Source organism: Cervus elaphus, chromosome 27 (assembly GCF_910594005.1).
Source record: "Cervus elaphus chromosome 27, mCerEla1.1, whole genome shotgun sequence".
NCBI classification, from domain to species: domain Eukaryota; kingdom Metazoa; phylum Chordata; class Mammalia; order Artiodactyla; family Cervidae; genus Cervus; species Cervus elaphus.
Window position 1 is genome coordinate 55,724,681 of NC_057841.1, and position 6,095 is coordinate 55,730,775.

Consider the following 6,095-nt stretch of genomic DNA (forward strand, 5'->3'; position numbering starts at 1 on the left):
TATCCATGGGATTTCCCAGGCAAGAATACTGGAGTGGGTTGCCATTTCCTTTTCCAGGGGATCTTCCTGACCCGGGGATGAAACCCATGTCTCCTACTTGGCAGGGAGATTCTTTACCGCTGAGCCACCAGAGAAGTCATAGTCAAATAAAAATTTTTTAAAAAGAAGATATCAGGAAGCCTGATGCAGTAGAGACTACCCACTGGAAAAACACTGCAACCCATCACATTTAAATTATTTCTACAACTTCACTAACAAGTAATTAATAAAGCCAAGCTCCCAGAGACACTGATCATAGTGATCATATATCAAATAGACGTGGCAGGCCCTTCTACACCTCCCACTGAAACAGGTAATGTGGCATGTTCACACTGAAAATAGGATATAATAAACTCATTTAGATTATCTCATCATTAAAAGAGGAAAAATAAACCCAGCATTAATGCTTGGCTATGATATCCTTAAAACGATGCTAATCCTCCTAAATCCCATATTTCTGCAGTTAAAGGTTACAAATATTCTCATCACAAAATGAGCCTTAGAAACACAAAGATTCCATTGATCTTAAAATTTGAAAATAATGACCTCTTTTCTCATAAAACCCAAATAAATGCAAATCCCAGTGTATCCTAGTGTAGAGGGTTTCCTCCCTTATCTTAGGGTTACTGATATTATCCTGCCACCTTTTTTCATCCAGCTGGGATAAAAATAACAGCTCTCTGAAACAGCTGAGTTCACAACTCAATCTAAACAGCCTCATTTAAACATACCCTCGTTCATTAATTTTGAAATTAAGTTTTATCAGTTCTTGCCATATCAACATGCAAGTCCTCAAATATACATGCAAAAGTTATTATCTTATTCTTCTGCAGTGTTTAAAAATTAATAATGGTGAAAGCCCAATTTCCATCTAGCCACGTCAAGGCATTCAAGTCAATGAATTGCGTAGACTTTAAGAAGTTCAGGCATCATTACTAAGTTTAGCCCCCTTTGAACTTATAACCAACATTCCTATTCTGTCAATATCACCATATTGAAACTCTTGGCATTATAAAGCTAATTTTACACACCAATTTCCCATCGGTTGTCATACTCCATATTGGATAATATTTTCATGTTAAGCATTGAGATAAAGTCTTTTCTAGCTGAATTCTTACTGAGAAACTGAATTTTGTTTAAAACATCAGTTTTAATCTCTGAACACTGAAATGAGCTTCTGTATTTTTAATTTAGGTTCATTTTAATATTGTTCTGATTTTCATCTTGATGGAAATCATTATTTCAAATCATCTTCTGTTCGACCACTGAGGCACAGCTGGCTTATGTCTAAAAATACACACCAAACCTTTTGTACCTATTGACTTAGAGGGAGGTATCAAGAAAATTAGCTTTGTTGTGCAAATGTGGTAAGTTTTCATGGAGTTTACAACAATCACCTTCAGAAGGAACTAATGGTTACAATACGCTGTGATCAGGGCTGTTACAAGGACAGATTCTGTAATTCTGATTTGCTTCTCCTGACAGGGGAAATGTCTTTTTTTTTTAATTTTGTGTACAGCACAGTTCCTGGCACATATCGGGCACCAGCTACGAAGGAAGAAAGGAAGGGAGGAATTCATATTCAAAAGTGCTTTGGAAACTATAAACCCCATGCATATACAAGAGCTGAGTATTATTACTGTTTTCATTAGCACCAGGAGAGTGGCTTATCTGCTTATGTGATTAGCTGTACTTAGAGCATGTCCTCCTCAAGAGCCTGTCTTGCTCTCGCAGTAGGGCTAAATAAACTGCCTCCTCTTAAGGCTTGGTAATTCCTACACCAAATGAAATCCATCTTCTTAAGCAAAAGGAATGATTATTGCTTACCTATACCAAGTTGACAGGGGAAGAAAAGGCTTTTCCATTCTACCAAATAAAAAATAATAATAATCTCTATTTTCTTTCAAATATCACACCTCACTCAGACTTGCAGATTCCCCCAACGAAAGGATAAACAGGTCAATAGGCCATTGAGATAAATGTCACAAAGAAAAAACTACTCAAAGTAAACACCACAATGTTCTTGTCTTTAGACAGATTTACATTCTTTTCTTGATCCTCTCACAATGCCCTTTCCCAAATTTAGAAAGCATCTTAGAATTACATTTAAAATAACAAGACTATCCTGTGAAAACCTGTCAAGATGTGTTGGGCTTCTTTTCTAGCTATGATTGTCCAGTTTTATTTAAAAGAACAGCTAAACAATAACACTGCTTGACAGATAAGATGATGTTCAATACAAGGACCTACAAACAATGTATGTATCCTGATCAAGTGAGTGTGTGTGTGTGAGAGAGAGAGAAATATCTCACATTGACTAGACTATATCAAAAATATCAGATTTAATTCTAGTTGTCATATTTTTGGAGAAACAATTGAAACTGGGATATTTAACATTTACAGAGAACAATGTGATCAATCTAACAATGTTGTTACGTGAGGACATCTGAGTAAAGCAGGTTTATTAAAACTGGGTCCCAGAGAATCTTAGAGAAACAGAAGTATGTCTGGAAAAGAGAGGTGTCCATTTTCTTTAAATAATTGAAGGAATCACCTACAAATATGAAGGAGGCAAGTTTTTACTTCTTGACAAAATTAGGAGCAATGCATTACATCTTATGAGATATTCAGTTCCCAACAACTTAAGAGGGAAATTCAGGAGTTGGGTTTTGGAACATGTAATTTTGAGATACCAAGTAGGTATCTTGCAGAAGGAAATGGCAACCCACTCCAGTATTCTTGCCTGGGAAATCCCATGGACAGAGGAGCCTGGTGGGCTCCAGTTCATGGGGTTGCAAGAGAGTCAGACACGACTTAGTTACTAAAAGAAACAAAGTAGATATCTGGGGCTTCTCAGGGGATGCCAGTGGTAAAGAACCCACCTGCCAATGCAGGAGACTTAAGAGACAGGTCTGCCCCCTGGAGAAGGGCACAGCAACCCACTCCAGTATTCTTGCCTGGGAAATCCCATGGACAGAGGAGTCTGGCGGGCTATGGTCCACAGAGTTGCAAAGAGTTACAGAAAACAGTTCAGTTCAGTCACTCAGTTGTGTCTGACTCTTTGTGACCCCATGGACTGCAGCACGCCAGGCTTAAACTCATGTCCATCGAGTCGGTGATGCCACCCAGCCATCTCATCCTCTGTCATCCCTTCTCCTCCCACCTTCAATCTTTCCCAGCATCAGGGTCTTTTCCAATGAGTCAGCTCTTCGCATCAAGTGGTCAAAGTATTGGAGTTTCAGCTCCAGCATCAGTCCTTCCAATGAATATTCAGGACTGATTTCGTTTAGGATGGACTGGTTGGATCTCCTTGCTGTCCAAGGGACTCTCAAGAGTCTTCTTCAACACCACAGTTCAAAAGCATCAATTCTTCAGCGCTCAGCTTTCTTTATAGCCCAACTCTCATACCCATACATGACCACTGGAGAGACCATAGCTTTGGTTTATAGAAAAACCTGTCTCCTGAGAAATCTGTATGCAGCTCAAGAAGCAACAGTTAAGTGACTTAGCACAAATAAATATTTAAATGAAGATAAATAGAGATACACACACATACAGGTTTATATAGAAATTCTATACACAAGTATAAATTTGATAGTTGGGATTCTAGAAAGAAGACAGAGCTTGAGGCATAATTTTGATAATATTTGAAATCTTAAGTCTGGGTGAATTCATCTAGGAAGCAAATTTATTTAAGAGAAGTGGTCCAAGGACTAAGCCCTTGGCTATCCTAACATTTATATATCTGAAAGATAAGGATCAAGAAAAAGAGACAGTAGTGTCTTAGTTTGAGTGTCCCTAGAAGTAGACTCTGAATCAGTTATTTGGGTACAGGTAATTTATTGGGTTAGCCAAAAAGTTCATTTGGGTTTTCTGTAAGATATTATGGAGAAATCTGAATGAACCTTTTGGTCAACCCAATATTTGAGATGTGACCCCCAAGAAACACTAGTAGTGGAATGAGACCAAGGGACAAGGAAGAAAAAGCAGCCAGTAAAGGGAACGTTATCAAGCAAGTTTATCGTTGGGCACCAGTGGAGCTTAATTCCCCTGAAGAACGCTGTAAACCAATATAGAACGCAAGCCTCAAGGTTATCCTTCCAGCAAGAAAAGAAACTGGAGAGTATTTAGATATCGACTGCATCAGTCTTGAGTTGGGATCTGCTCCCAGGAGGCATTCATTCTTTGATATTTTGAGCCTCCCAGGCTTGTGGGCTGCGTGGGCTCCAACATCCAACACAAGCTCAAATGTAGACAGCAGCAAGTTGGCCGGAGCACAGTGAACTGATGAAGGACCAGTCAGACGACAGCCTCCTTCACAGGATGGCACAGTCAGAAAGATGGGGAGAAACAAATGTATCCTGCAAGCCAAGTGAATCATGAGCTAACAACACAAAACGGGTCCCTGCATTATGTTTGATATGGGGGACATGCCCTCCGATTGTCCCTTCAGCAACAATTTTCTATGGTATTAAGCAGTAGAAAAAAAGAAAAAAAAAAAATCAGCAGCACAGAGTCCCCAAAGTGAAATTCTCCTTCTTCCACCTTTAGAATGAGTTCTGTACAATAGGAGATAAGTGGCTTATAAAGACGTATTGAACAATATGTTAATTAAAGGAGTAGTGCCAACTGCAGGAACATTTATAACCTTCGGGGAAAAAAGGAAACTTTCCTTTTAGAGGACACTATGGAGGGCTATTGCTTGTGCAGCAGATACTAGCTGAGCAACCGTCAATAATGTCTACCACTGGGTGCACTATGTACGTGCAGGCTCAGTCGTGTCCAACTCTCTGTGACCCCAAGGGATTTTTCAGGCAACAATACTGGAGTGAGTGCTCGCTTCGGCAGCACATATACTAAAATTGGAACGATACAGAGAAGATTAGCATGGCCCCTGCGCAAGGATGACACGCAAATTTGTGAAGTGCTCCATATTTTTAGAAGAGAATTTTGGACTCTGTGGGAGAAGGCAAGGGTGGGATGTTGCGAGAGAAAAGCATCGAAACATGTATATTATCTAGGGTGAAACAGATCACCAGCCCAGGCTGGATGCATGAGACAAGTGCTCGGGCCTGGTGCACTGGGAAGACCCAGAGGAATCAGGTGGAGAGGGAGGTGGGAGGGGGGATCGGGATGGGGAATACATGTAAATCCATGGCTGATTCATGTCGATGTATGACAAAAACCACTACAATATTGTAAAGTAATTAGCCTCCAACTAACAAAAATAAATGGAAAAAAATAGATAAATAAATTTTAAAAAAGAAAAAAAAAAAAAGAATACTGGAGTGGGTTGCTATTTCCTGCTCCAGGGAACCTGCCCAACCCACGTATCGAACCCACACCTCCTATGTCTCCAGCACTGGCAGGGCGATTCTTTACCACTGAGCCACCTGGGAAGCCCCCAGGCATATTACACCTCTCATAAAATCATGAGAATATACTTATTGGCTTCTAGACTCAGATTACCTTCAATTTCACTGGAATGTATTTCTTTCTTTTTTTTTTTTTTTTTTTTATTAGTTGGAGGCTAATTACTTCACAACATTTCAGTGGGTTTTCTCATACATTAATATGAATCAGCCATAGAGTTACACATATTCCCTATTTCACTGGAATGTATTTCTAGTGTAGAAAGATGTTGAAAGATTTCCCAGATAAAATTCCCCTATTAGAAAATCCCAAAGCTCCATCAACTATGTTTCCTTATTCACTGTACATGTTCTTTTAAAAATATTTTCTTCACAATTTGAAAAATAATTATGGATACTGTTTTAAATTCTTAAGTGTGTGCAAAAGAACTGGAAGGAAAGATTTATCTGCAGGACAGTAAATAAATGAGATTTGTCCTTCAGCTCACCTTCAGATAGAAAGGTAACCTTTTTGACTTTATCATCAGGAAAAAGCAGACAGCAATGAAATTTGCTGTGTAAATAATGGCCTGTGGCATGATTAGAAGCAGCCATACCTTAAAGCACTCTTTTTTTAACTCATAAAAAGATACTTAGCATCTGATCACTGATATTTTTGTGCGTAAAAGACACCACTTCGAAATA

The 6,095-nt window shown here is 39.0% G+C and overlaps 1 non-coding gene across 1 annotated transcript; it reads left to right on the top strand.

Moving 5' to 3' along the window:
- The first annotated feature begins 4,871 nt into the window (after positions 1-4,871).
- Positions 4,872-4,978, top strand: LOC122685120. The gene has a single exon (XR_006338285.1). It is a non-coding gene; the product is annotated as a U6 spliceosomal RNA (small nuclear RNA).
- The last annotated feature ends 1,117 nt before the right edge of the window (positions 4,979-6,095 follow it).